Here is a 12,402-nt window from a genome sequence, read left to right on the forward strand (position 1 = left end):
GATGGATCTTCCGCTAGTACTATGTCCAATTTTCAAAGAACCGTCAGGCTGACTTCCAGAGTGGTTGTACAAACTTGCAATCCCACCAGCAATGGAGGAGTGTTCCCTTTTCTCCATATCCTCGCCAGCATCTGCTGTCACCTGAATTTTTGCAAATATTTCTTTTTTTAAATTAATCAATTAATTAATTTTTTACACTCCATATTTTATTCCTCCCCTTCCCCATCTACCCTCCGACTGTTCCACATCCCACACCCTCTCTCCTCCCCCCTGTCTCCATGTGGATGTCCCCACCCCCATCCCACCTGACTTCTAAACTCCTTGGGGTCTCCAGTCTCTTGAGGGTTAGGTGCATCAGCTCTGAATGAACACAGACACGGAAGTCCTCTACTGCATGTGTGTTGGGGGCCTCATATCAGCTGGTGTATGCTGTCTGTTTGGTGGCTCAGTGTTTGAGAGATCTCAGCGGTCTAGATTAATTGAGACTGCTGGTCCTCCTCCAGGATTGCCCATCTCCTCAGGTTCTTTCAGCCTTCCCTAATTCAACAATAGGGGTCAGCTGCTTCTGTCCATTGGTTGTGTGCAAATATCTGCATCTGACTCTTTCATCTGCTTGTTCGGTCTTTCAGACTGCGGTCATGCTAGGTCCCTTTTTGTGAGCACTCCATAGCCTCAGTAACAGTGTCAGGCCTTGCCCCCCTGCCCCAAGCTGGATCCCACTTTGGGCCTGTCGCTGGACATTCTTTTCCTCAGGCTCTTCTCCATTTCCATCCCTGTAATTCATTCAGACAGGAACAGTTATGGGTCAGAGGTGTGACTGTGCGATGGTCCCACAGAGATTCTGGATAGGCCCCCAGCCTCTTATCTCCAGAGGCTGCCTCTTTCCATTCTTTCTGCTGGCCCTCAGGGCTTCAGTTCTTTTCCCCCACCCAATACCAGATCAGGTTCCCCTCCCCTGTCCCTCCATCCTTCCCCACTTGTGATTGCTTTCTTCTCCCTCCCAAGTAGGATTGAGGCGTCCTCACTTGGAGATTTTAAATATTTCATATGCAATACTTACCTGGTAGTGGAGATACCACAATCAAGAAGGTAGTTTTAGCAAAGCAAGGCTCTTCTGTTACACTTCTGTGATATCCTAAAATGTGGGAAACTTGACTGCATAATTCATAGTAGTCTGAGACTATGGTCATACTTTACTCTTAAAATAAATTAAAACTATATTTTACATGCAGATAAAAATTAGTTCTGATAGTACCCATAACTTAAGAAATCACACAAAATGGCAAAGCAAAATATTAATACCTCAACAGTGAAAAAAAATGGATAAAGAACAGAGTCAGAAAATTGACAGAAGCAGAAATACAGTTGCTAATCATCTGACTAGATACCTAAGCTGACTAAAGACATGTACATCAAATGCGTGATGTGATCATTTTTATTAATTGTTTAGCAAATATTAAAAAATAAGTTTACTGCTCCGAAGCCTGAAGAACTGACACCAGTTGGCACTTGCCATCTGGTGATGATATTAATCTCCTGTTTTCCGATGTCTAGAAAATGAGTTTATACTTTCTCTTTCCCTTAGCCTCTAATACATTCTCCATATTGGCTCACTCACTTTGCATGATCTCACTTGTTATTTCACTGAGCAAATGGAAGTGACAGGGAGAGGATGTCTGGGAACGTTCTTTCCTCTTCACCTACCCCATTTTAATCTGTGTTTCTGGGTTAAGCTAGCGTCTGATGGCCATGACTTGTCCATGTCCCATCTAAGGCAAGCTCTTCCTTAAAGGTCCTATTCACTCTTGCCAGCTTAAGGGTAGCAGTTCAGCAGTTTTCCTGTCTCTGACATCATTCCATTCTCTCTCTCTCTCTCTCTCTCTCTCTTTCTCTCTCTCTCTCTCTCTTCATTGGTTGTTTCCTATTTGATATACAAGCATGATTCTTTAAAAAGTTTTTATTTGTATATTTTTCAATTGAAATTTATTTATCTTATATGATGGGTGTTTTGTCTGCATGTATGTCTGTGTACTGCATATGTGCATAGTGCCTGCAGGAGCCAGAAGCAGCATTGGATCCCTTGGAACTGGAGTTATATATGTTTTTGAGCTTCCATGTGGGTGCTGGAGATTGGACCTAGACCTCTAGAAGAGCAGCCAGTGCTCTTAAACCCTGAGCCATCTCTCCATGAGTTATTGCTCTAGCTCCAATCTTTTTTTAAAAATTGGAGATAGTGCCTGATGCTAACTAGCCTAGAACTGAAAATCAATCCCTCTTCTGCCTCCTGAGTGCTAAGCTATAAGCACATTTTACTATGGATGGCTGTGCATAATTCAGGTTTACAAATAAAATAAAAATTGTGTGTGTGTGTGTGTGTGTGTGTGTGTGTGTGTGTGTGTGTTCCTAGCACTGGGATAAAAGGTATATGCTGCCATATCTATCTTATAAAAATAAATACTCAGCATCTGAGCCCAGGTTTTGTATTAGTACAGCAAACATTTGCCAATTAAGCATCTGTCTAACTCCAAACTCACTGGTTTTCTTCTTATAGTAAAGAATCATCTAGGGGCTAGGTGTGGAAGATGGCTCCACTGATAAAGGGCCTCCTGCATAAACATAAGGTCGAGACTTTGAAAAGTCTCATGAAAAACAAGGCAAAACAAAAAATCAGGAATGGTGGCACATGCTTATAATCCTAGCTTTGTGAAGGTGGGGACAGGCAGATTCCTGGGGCTCTCAGGTCAGCCAGCCTAGCTTAACTGGTGAGCCCCAGGTCCTAATCAGACCCCTTGTCTCAAAATGCAAAGTGGATGAAGAACAATATTGAGTTCCCTGACCCCCAGCACATCATACACAAGAGAAGAGAGAGAAAAATAGCATGAGAGTGAGAGCAAGAGAGAGAGAGAAAGGGAGAGAGGCAGACATACAGACTATACTTAAACTGTTTACTATCCTCCTGCCTCTGTGATCTGATTTGCTGAAATAGCCTTTAACAGAGTTATCAGTAAACTCAATGGCATTTGAGGGAAAGGTAATAAGAGATAGGATATTTCCAATAGCTATGAGCATACCTAAATATCTTTCATTTTTACACCACATTCTTTTCTATGAATGTAAAATTCTTCTCTATATCTCCTAAGAGGAGCCATTAATCCCATTTAGGATTTATTAGAATCATCTTGGATAATCACCTATTTTATTTATTTATTTGTTTGTTTATTTTTATCACCCATTTTATGATCCTTACTGTAGACATGTTATAGCCCATATAAGGTTATTACATTCTTAGCTAGGATGACTGCTAATATTACATGTCAAGTTGTCCATATCAGGTGATACCTAGCTGGCTGATTAAGCATCATCTTGGCGATTACATATGCGAATATCTCCAGTGGATAGTAGCATTTACATTGATGGAGTAAGTAAAAAGATGTAGATCAGATGGACCAAGTAGCTCCTTACGGAAGAGAAGACTGATGTCTGGCCCATCTTGACTGGTCAAGCAGAGTTAATTTGCCTTTCTTCTACCATTTAGTTATATTTGGGCCCATAAGCAATTACTTTATAGGAACTTTGAAGGTGAAACTAAGATCACCATTTGGGGGTAATTATATCATGTATGTTGTATACAAAATTACTATGCCACATGCGATTTTAGTGTTTTGAGAAAGTGCAGAATAAAATTTGTTCTTGGGTCTGATGAGATAGCTCAGTTGGTCAGCTGCTTGCTGGGTAAGCGTGAGGACCTGAATTCTAGCCCTAGCCCCATATAAAAAGCCAGGCAAGCTTGCTTGTGCTTGTAATCTCTATACCAAGAAGCTGGAGAGAAGCAGATTCCTGAGGCTTGTTGACCAACCAGCCTGCCCTAGTTCAGTAGCCCAGTGTACCAGTGAGTGAGTCCGTCTTAAAGAAGCAAGATGAACCACTTCTGAGGGTGACCACAGGTCTGCCTATTCTTGTTCACCTGGCCTCCCTCCCCAAACATATACAGACACACCCAATATGTATTTGACAGAAACATATACACAATGTATACAAATTTTTTTGAAAAAAAAATTGACAGTACTAGGGATTGAACCCAGAGCTTTAAATGTGTTAGGAGATCACTGTACCTCTGAACTATATCCCCAGCTGTAAAAATTGTTCTTTAGCATTATTTTGTCTTATTCTGTCTGTGTGGGAAAAAAACTGATAGGGTAGAGGGACTAGACTATTTGGGACCAATAAGGAGATGATTGAGATGGGGAGACTGAGAGAGTAATGAAGAGGTAAAGATGATCACATTTAATATTTATACTTAGAAATATAATAATAAAACCTACTCTTTTATATAGATAATATATACTATATTTTAAAGAGAGGACTCAGAGCATGTCACTTTTTGATTTAAAATCTTATGACTTGCTGTCACTCAGTACTTCTCATGGCCTGCCAACCCCAGCACTTCCTAGCCCCTTAGACGCTTCATACTTAACATTCTCTCTGCTTGGACTACCCTTTTGCTTACATAGCTGTTTCCTCACTCCTAAAAGTTTGTCAAATGTCATTTTCCCAGTGAGGCTTTTTTAGCTTCCACTATTTAAAAATCATATAAGCATGCATGCACATAATGCTAATTTCTTAGTACTATTTTTTTTAGGATTTTTAAAATACTTATTATTAGGTATTTTCCTCATTTACGTTTCCAATGCTATCCCAAAAGTCCCCCATACCCACCCACCCCCACTCCCCTACCCACCCACTCCTACTTTTTGGCCCTGGCATTCCCCTGTACTGGGGCATATAAAGTTTGCAAGTCCAATGGGCCTCTCTTTCCAGTGATGGCCGACTAGGCCATCTTTTGATACATAAGCAGCTTGAGTCAAGAGCCCCGGGGGACTGGTTAGTTCATAATGTTGTTCCACATATAGGGTTGCAGATCCCTTTAGCTCCTTGGTTACTTTCTCTAGCTCCTCCATTGGGGGCCCTGTGATCCATCCAATAGCTGACTGTGAGCATCCACTTCTGTGTTTGCTAGGCCCCGGCATAGTCTCACAAGAGATAGCTATATCTGAGTCCTTTCAGCAAAATCTTGCTAGTGTATGCAATGGTGTCAGCGTTTGGAAGCTGATTAAGAGATGGAACCCTGGATATGGCAGGCTCAAGATGGTCCATCCTTTCGACACAGCTCCAAACTTTGTCTCTGAAACTCCTTCCATGGGTGTTTTGTTCCCAGTTCTAAGAAGGGGCAAAGTGTCCACACTTTGGTCTTCATTCATTTGAGTTTCATGCATTTAACAAATTGTATCTTATATCTTGGGTATCTGAAGTTTCTGGGCTAATATCCACTTATCAGTGAGTACATATTGTGTGAGTTCCTTTGAGATTGGGTTACCTCACTCAGGTTGATGCCCTCCAGGTCCATCCATTTGCCTAGGAATTTCATAAATTCATTCTTTTTAATAGCAGAGTAGTACTCCATTCTGTAAATGTACCACATTTTCTGTATCCATATCTCTGTTGAGGGGCTTCTGGGTTCTTTGAAGCTTCTGGCTATTATAAATAAGGCTGCTATGAACATAGTGGAGCATGTGTCCTTCTTACCGGTTGGGACATCTTCTGGATATATGCCCAGGAGAGGTGTTGCTGGATCCTCCGGTAGTACTATGTCCAGTTTTCTGAGGAACCGCCAGACTGATTTCCAGAGTGGTTGTACAAGCTTGCAATCCCACCAACAATGGGGGAGTGTTCCTCTTTCTCCACATCCTCGCCAGCATCTGCTGTCACCTGAATTTTTGATCTCAGCCATTCTGACTGGTGTGAGGTGGAATCTCAGGGTTTGTTTTTATTTGCTTTTCACTGACGATTAAGGATGTTGAACATTTTTTCAGGTGCTTCTCAGCCATTCGGTATTCCTCAGGGAGAATTCTTTGTTTAGCTCTGAGCCCCATTTCTTACTTTTTTTTTTTTTTTAGTGTGGGACATAGACATTTTATTAATGACATGATCCACATTATCTTTTTTTTTTTTACTGAGCCCCATTTCTTAATGGGGTTATTTGATTTTCTGGAGTCCACCTTCTTAAGTTCTTTATATATATTGGATATTAGTCCCCTATCTGATTTAGGATAGGTAAAGATCCATTCCCAATCTCTTGGTGGCCTTTTTGTCTTTTTAAAAATATTTTTTATTATTACGTATTTTCCTCAATTACATTTAGAATGCTATCCCAAAAGTCCCCCATACCCTTCCCCCCAATTCCCTACCCGCCCATTCCCATTTTTTGGCCCTGGCATTCCCCTGTACTGGGGGATATAAAGTTTGCGTGTCCAATGGGACTCTCTTTCCAGTGATGGCCGACTAGGCCATCTTTTTGATACATATGCAGCTAGAGTCAAGAGCTCCGGGGTACTGGTTAGTTCATAATGTTGTTGCACCTGCAGGTTGCAGATCTCTTTAGCTCCTGGGATACTTTCTCTAGCTCCTCCATTGGGGCCCCTGTGCTCCATCCAATAGCTGACTGACAGCTGACATCTACTAATGTGTTTGCTAGGCCCCGGCCTAGTCTCACAAGAGACAGCTATATCAGGGTCCTTTGAGCCGATGCTTGCTAGTGTATGCAATGGTATCATCCTTTGGAGGCCAATTATGGGATGGATCCCTAGATATGGCAGTCTCTAGATGGTCCATCCTTTTGTCTCAGCTCCAAACTTTGTCTCTGTAACTCCTTCCATGGGTGATTGTTTCCAATTCTAAGAAGGGGCAAATTGCCCACACTTTGGTCTTCGTTCTTCTTCAGTTTCATGTGTTTTGCAAATTGTATCTTATATCTCGGGTATACTAAGTTTCTGGCTAATATCCACTTATCAGTGAGTACATATCATTTGAGTTCTTTTGTGATTGTGTTACCTCACTCAGGATGATGCCCTCCAGGTCCATCCATTTGCCTAGGAATTTCATAAATTCATTCTTTTTAATAGCGGAGTAGTTCTCCATTGTGTAAATGTACCACATTTTTTGTATCCATTCCTCTGTTGAGGGGCATCTGAGGTCTTTCCAGCTTCTGGCTATTATAAATAAGGCTGCTATGAACATAGTGGAGCATGTGTCCTTCTTACCGGTTGGGACATCTTCTGGATATATGCCCAGGAGAGGTATTGCGGGATCCTCCGGTAGTACTATGTCCAGTTTTCTGAGGAACCGCCAGACTGATTTCCAGAGTGGTTGTACAAGCTTGCAATCCCACCAACAATGGAGGAGTGTTCCTCTTTCTCCACATCCTCACCAGCATCTGCTGTCACCTGAATTTTTGATCTTAGCCATTCTGACTGGTGTGAGATGGAATCTCAGGATTGTTTTGATTTGCATTTCTCTGATGATTAAGGATGCTGGGCATTTTTTCAGGTGCTTCTCAGCCATTCGGTATTCCTCAGGTGAGAATTCTTTGTTTAGATCTGAGCCCCATTTTTTAATGGGGTTATTTGATTTTCTGGAGTCCACCTTGTTGAGTTCTTTATATATGTTGGATATTAGTTCCCTATCTGATTTAGGATAAGTAAAGATCCTTTCCCAATCTGTTGGTGGTCTTTTTGTCTTATTGACGGTGTCTTTTGCCTTGCAGAAACTTTGGAGTTTCATTAGGTCCCATTTGTCAATTCTCGATCTTACAGAACAAGCTATTGCTGTTCTGTTCAGGAATTTTTCCCCTGTGCGCATATCTTCAAGGCCTTTTTGTCTTATTGACAGTGTCTTTTGCCTTATAGAAGCTTTGCAGTTTCATGAGGTCCCATTTGTCAATTCTCGATCTTACAGCACAAGCCATTGCTCTTCTATTCAGGAATTTTTCCCCTGTGCCCATATCTTCGAGGGTTTTTCCCACTTTCTCCTCTATAAGTTTCAGTGTCTCTGGTTTTATGTGAAGTTCCTTGATCCACTTAGATTTGACCTTAGTACAAGGAGATAGGAATGGATCGATTCCCATTCTTCTGCATGTTAACAACCAGTTGTGCCAGCACGATTTGTTGAAAATGCTGTCTTTCTTCCACTGGATGGTTTTAGCTCCCTTGTTGAAGATCAAGTGACCATAGGTGTGTTGGTTCATTTCTGGGTCTTCAATTCTATTCCATTGGTCTACTTGTCTGTCACTATACCAGTACCATGCAGTTTTTATCACAATGGCTCTGTAGTAAAGCTTTAGGTCAGGCATGGTGATTCCAGGAGGTTCTTTTATACTTGAGAAGAGTTTTTACTATCCTAGGTTTTTTGTTATTCCAGATGAATTTGCAGATTGCTCTTTCTAATTCGCTGAAGAATTGAGTTGGAATTTTGATGGGGATTGCATTGAATCTGTAGATTGCTTTTGGCAAGATAGCCATTTTTACAATGTTGATCCTGCCAATCAATGAGCATGGGAGATCTTTCCATCTTCTGAGATCTTCTTTAATTTCTTTCTTCAGAGACTTGAAGTTCTTATCATACAGATTTTTCACTTCCTTAGTTAGTGTCACGCCAAGATATTTTATATTATTTGTGACTATTGAGAAGGGTGTTGTTTTCCTAACTTCTTTCTCAGCCTGTTTATTCTTTGTGTAGAGAAAGGCCATTGACTTGTTTGAGTTAATTTTATATCCAGCTACTTCACCGAAGCTGTTTATCAGGTTTAGGAGTTCTCTGGTGGAATTTTTAGGTTCACTTATATATATTATCATATCATCTGCAAAAAGTGATATTTTGACTTCCTCTTTTCCAATTTGTATCCCCTTGATCTCCTTTTGTTGTCGAATTGCTCTGGCTAGGACTTCAAGTACTATGTTGAAGAGGTAGGGAGAAAGTGGGCAGCCTTGTCTAGTCCCTGATTTTAGTGGGATTGCTTTCATCTTCTTACCATTTACTTTGATGTTGGCCACTGGTTTGCTGTAGATTGCTTTTATCATGTTTAGGTATGGGCCTTGAATTCCTGATCTTTCCAAGACTTTTATCATGAATGGGTGTTGGATCTTGTCAAATGCTTTCTCTGCATCTAACGAGATGATCATGTGGTTTTTGTCTTTGAGTTTGTTTTTATAATGGATTACGTTGATGGATTTCCGTATATTAAACCATCCCTGCATCCCTGGAATAAAACCTACTTGGTCAGGATGGATGATTGCTTTAATGTGTTCTTGGATTTAGTTAGCAAGAATTTTATTGAGGATTTTTCCAACGATATTCATAAGGGAAATTGATCTGAAGTTCTGATCTTTCTGTGGTTTAGGTATCAGAGTAATTGTGGCTTCATAGAATGAGTTGGGTAGAGTACCTTCTACTTCTATTTTGTGGAATAGTTTGTGCAGAACTGGAATTAGATCTTCTTTGAAGGTCTGATAGAACTCTGCACTAAACCCATCTGGTCCTGGGCTTTTTTTTGGCTGGGAGACTATTAATGACTGCTTCTATTTCTTTAGAGGATATTGGACTGTTTAGATCGTTAACTTGATCCTGATTTAACTTTGGTACCTGGTATCTGTCTAGAAATTTGTCCATTTTGTCCAGGTTTTCCAGTTTTGTTGAGTATAGCCTTTTGTAGAAGGATCTGATGGTGTTTTGGATTTCTTCAGGATCTGTTGTTATGTGTCCCTTTTCATTTCTGATTTTGTTAATTAGGATGCTGTCCCTGTGCCCTCTAGTGAGTCTAGCTAAGGGTTTATCTATCTTGTTGATTTTCTCAAAGAACCAACTCCTGGTTTGGTTGATTCTTTGAATAGTTCTTCTTGTTTCCACTTGGTTGATTTCGCCCTTGAGTTTGATTATTTCCTGCCGTCTACTCCTCTTGGGTGAATTTTCTTCCTTTTTTTTCAAGAGCTTTTAGATGTGTTGTCAAGCTGCTAGTGTGTGCTCTCTCTAGTTTCTTTTTGGAGGCACTCAGAGCTATGAGTTTCCCTCTTAGAAATGCTTTCATTGGGTCCCATAGGTTTGGTTATGTTGTCACTTCATTTTCATTAAACTCTAAAAAGTCTTTAATTTCTTTCTTTATTCCTTCCTTGACCAAGGTATCATTGAGAAGAGTGTTGTTCAGTTTCCATGTGAATGTTGGCTTTCCATTATTTATGTTTTTAGTGAAGATCAGCCTTAGTCCATGGTGGTCTGATAGGATACATGGGACAATTTCAATATTTTTGTATCTGTTGAGGCCTGTTTTGACCAATTATATGGTCAATTTTGGAGAAGGTCCCGTGAGGTGCTGAGAAGAAGGTATATCCTTTTTTTTTTTTAGGATAAAATGTTCTGTAGATATCTGCTAGATCCATTTGTTTCATAACTTCTGTTAGTTTCACTGTGTCCCTGTTTAGTCTGTTTCCACGATCTGTCCATTGATGAAAGTGGTGTGTTGAAGTCTCCCACTATTATTGTGTGAGGTGCAATGTGTGCTTTGAGCTTTACTAAAGAGTTCCTCTTGGAGGATTTTAACTGTGATGAGTATGAAGTGTCCCTCCTTGTCTTTTTTGATAACTTTGGGTTGGAAGTCGATTTTATTCGAAATTAGAATGGCTACTCCAGCTTGTTTCTTTAGACCATTTGCTTGTAAAATTGTTTTCCAGCCTTTTACTCTGAGGTAGTGTCTGTCTTTTTCCCTGAGATGGGTTTCCTGTAAGCAGCAGAATGTTGGGTCCTGTTTGTGTAGCCAGTCTGTTACTATAGGTCTTTTTATTGGGGAATTGAGTCCATTGATAATAAGAGATATTAAGGAAAAGTAATTGTTGCTTCCTTTTATTTTTGTTGTTAGAGTTGGCATACTGTTCTTGTGGCTGTCTTCTTTTTGGTTTGTTGAGGGATTACTTTCTTGCTTTTTCTAGGGCATGATTTCGGTCCTTGTATTGTTTTTTTTCTGTTATTATCCTCTGAAGGGCTGGATTCGTGGAAAGGTAGTGTGTGAATTTGTTTTTGTCGTGGAATACTTTGGTTTCTCCATCTATGGTAATTGAGAGTTTGGCCGGGTATAGTAGCCTGGGCTGGCATTTGTGTTCTCTTAGTGTCTGTATAACATCTGTCCAGGCTCTTCTGGCTTTCATAGTCTCTGGTGAAAAGTCTGGTGTAATTCTGATAGGCTTGCCTTTATATGTTACTTGACCTTTCTCCCTTACTGCTTTTAATATTCTCTCTTAATTTAGTGTATTTGTTGTTCTGATTATTATGTGTCGGGAGGAATTTCTTTTCTGGTCCAGTCTATTTGGAGTTCTGTACGCTTCTTGTATGATCATGGGCATGTCTTTCTTTAGGTTTGGGAAGTTTTCTTCTATAATTCTGTTGAAGATATTTGCTGGCCCTTTAAGTTGAAAATCTTCATTCTCATCAACTCCTATTATCCGTAGGTTTGGTCTTCTTATTGTGTCCTGTATTTCCTGGATGTTTTGAGTTAGGATCCTTTTGCGTTTTGTATGTTCTTTGATTGTTGTGCCGATGTTCTCTATGGAATCTTCTGCACCTGACATTCTCTCTTCCATCTCTTGTATTCTGTTGCTGATGCTCGTGTCTATGGTTCCAGATTTCTTTCCCAGGGTTTCTATCTCCAGCATTGCCTCACTTTGGGTTTTCTTTATTGTGTCTACTTCCCTTTTTAGGTCTAGTATGGTTTTGTTCACTTACATCACCTGTTTGGATGTGTTTTCTTGTTTTTCTTTAAGGACTTCTACCTGTTTGGTTGTGTTTTCCTGTTTTTCTTTAAGGACTTGTAACTCTTTTTCAGTGTTCTCCTGTATTTCATTAAGTGAGTTATTAAAGTCCTTCTTGATGTCCTCTACTATCCTCATGAGATATGCTTTTAAATCCAGGTCTAGCTTTTCGGTTGTGTTGGGGTGCCCAGGACTAGGTGGGGTGGGAGTGCTGCATTCTGATGATGGTGAGTGGTCTTGATTTCTGTTAGTAGGATTCTTACATTTGCCCTTCGCCATCTGGTATTCTCTGGAGCTAGTTGTTATAGTTGTCTCTGGTTAGAGATTGTTCCTCAGGTGGTTATGTTAGCCTCTATCAGCAGACCTGGGAGACTAGCTCTATTCTTGGTTTCAGTGGTCAGAGTATTCTCTGCAGGCAAGCTCTCCTCTTGCAGGGAAGGTGCCCAGATATCTGGTGTTCAAACCTGCCTCCTGGCAGAAGTTGTGTTCCACTCACCAGAGGTCTTAAGATCCCGTGGAGGGTCCTGTGAGGACCTTGGGGGTGTCCAGAAACTCCACGCACAAGGAAGTCCGCTGCTAGAGTGAACCGGAAGGGACTTGTGCCCCTGCTCAGGCCGGGTTAACTGCTTCCCTTGTTAATGCAGTCTCAGGTCCCTTACGATTGGATTGGTGCAGACATTGTGTTCCACTCACCAGAGATCTTAGGATCCCGTGAGGAATCCTGTGTGGGTCCTTGAGGGTGTCCGGAGACTCCCCGGGCCAGGGACCCTGGTGC

The 12,402-nt window shown here is 40.9% G+C and overlaps 1 protein-coding gene and 1 pseudogene across 4 annotated transcripts in view; both read left to right on the forward strand.

The window, feature by feature from the left end:
* Positions 1-12,402, forward strand: part of Fam120c (family with sequence similarity 120, member C) — a 131,621-nt gene that overhangs the window by 40,923 nt on the left and 78,296 nt on the right. The gene's annotated exons all lie outside the window — the stretch shown is intronic.
* Positions 1,053-1,202, forward strand: Gm22248 (annotated as a pseudogene).

This window comes from Mus musculus, chromosome X (genome assembly GCF_000001635.26).
Source record: "Mus musculus strain C57BL/6J chromosome X, GRCm38.p6 C57BL/6J".
In the NCBI taxonomy this organism is placed as follows: Eukaryota; Metazoa; Chordata; class Mammalia; order Rodentia; family Muridae; genus Mus; species Mus musculus.